At 46.6% G+C, this 1,731-nt stretch overlaps 1 non-coding gene across 1 annotated transcript; it reads right to left on the reverse strand.

Moving 5' to 3' along the window:
• Positions 1-809: 809 nt before the first annotated feature.
• LOC147927221 (small nucleolar RNA R71) lies at positions 810-916 on the reverse strand. Its single transcript, XR_015583148.1, has one exon. It is a non-coding gene; the product is annotated as a small nucleolar RNA R71 (small nucleolar RNA).
• Positions 917-1,731: the final 815 nt, after the last annotated feature.

Consider the following 1,731-nt stretch of genomic DNA (forward strand, 5'->3'; position numbering starts at 1 on the left):
CTCTTTGAATTGGCTTGACTTGTGATTTCTTGATTGCATCTTGATTGCTAGTAAAGTTTCCCATTTGGATTGACACCTTAAGTACTACAACTACATAAGGTTAATTGAGACCTGCTAGGACGCACAAAAATCCTAGTATCAATTTGGCGCCGTTGCCATTTGGGATTCGTTTTGCTACATTTAAGATTTCAAGTTTTGCAAGATTAAGTTCCGTTACACTTATCATTGCGAGTACTAACTTGCTTTGGTTTTTTGCTTGTTTGTTTTGCATCTCAGGTACCTGTTGATTGCAACATTGCATGCACACCAGATCAAGAGGGCATCAAAATCTCGTTCCTGTTATCGACGAAATCAATCGGTTGCAACGACCACGACAAGCTCGTCAACTCACTGATCATCCCACACCCGTCACTATGGAACAAGCGAATGGACCACATCCGGGACCGCGAAACATTGGTGTTGGGGATGCACCGAATACTCATACTCAGCGTGCTGGAATCATCCCTCCCGACGTGCAGAACAACAACTTCGAAATCAAAAGTGGTCTGATCTCCATGATCCAAGGAAACAAGTTCCACGGGTTGCCTATGGAGGATCCACTCGACCACTTGGATGAGTTCGACCGTCTGTGCAGTCTCACCAAGATCAACGGCGTGAGTGAGGATGGTTACAAGTTGCGCCTCTTCCCATTCTCCCTGGGAGACAAGGCTCATCAATGGGAGAAAAACCTTCCCAAGGGATCCATCACTACCTGGGATGGTTGCAAGAAAGCATTCTTGGCCAAGTTCTTCTCCAACTCCAGAACAGCACGTCTCAGGAATGAGATTTCTAGCTTTAATCAGACGACCTCAGAATCATTCTGCAAAGCCTGGGAGCGTTTCAAGAGTTACCATAGCCAATGTCCCCATCACGGATTCAGCAACGAGTCATTGCTGAGCACTCTCTACCGTGGTGTGCTACCAAAGATACGTATGCTGCTTGACACTGCTTCAAACGACAACTTCCTGAACAAAGACATCGATGAAGGTTGGCAACTCGTTGAAAATCTCGCCCAGTCTAATGGCAACTACAATGAAGACTACGACCGCACAGTTAGAGGCGACGCTGGTTCTGAGGAGAAGTACAAGAGGGACCTCAAGAACGTCAATGAGAAGCTTGACCGCCTGTTGCTCAATCAACAGAAGAGCGTCCACTTTGTATCTGAGGGTGAACATTTTTACGTCCAAGATGGGGCGGGAGAGCAGTCTGAGGAGATCAGCTACATCCATAATCAAAGTGGAAACAACAAGGGTTACAACCCCTATCAGACGAACCCCAATTTGTCTTACCGGAGCACCAACGTTGCAAATCCACAGGATCAGGTGTACCCTCCTCAGCAGCAACAACAAGGTCAACAAAAACCTTTTCTGCCTTACAATCAGGGATTCGCCCCTAAACAACAGTTCCAGCAAGGTTACCAAGCTCCCTCAGGACCACCACCAGGATTCCGCCCTCAACCAGTACAGCCTACTCCAGCCCCAGATCCCGAAATAAAGCAAATGATGCAACAACTTCTTCAGGGTCAAGCTAGCGGATCTCTAGATACTGCTAAGAAGTTTGCTGAACTCAGTCAGCGAATGGAGTGTTCATACAATGATCTTAATGTCAAGTTTGAAGCTCTTAACTCCAAGATGAAGTACATGGAAGGCAAGACTGTTTCTACTTCTACCCCAACACTTGGCCAACTACCTG

This window comes from Camelina sativa, chromosome 15 (genome assembly GCF_030686135.1).
Source record: "Camelina sativa cultivar CO46 ecotype springtype chromosome 15, ASM3068613v1".
Lineage (NCBI taxonomy): Eukaryota > Viridiplantae > Streptophyta > Magnoliopsida > Brassicales > Brassicaceae > Camelina > Camelina sativa.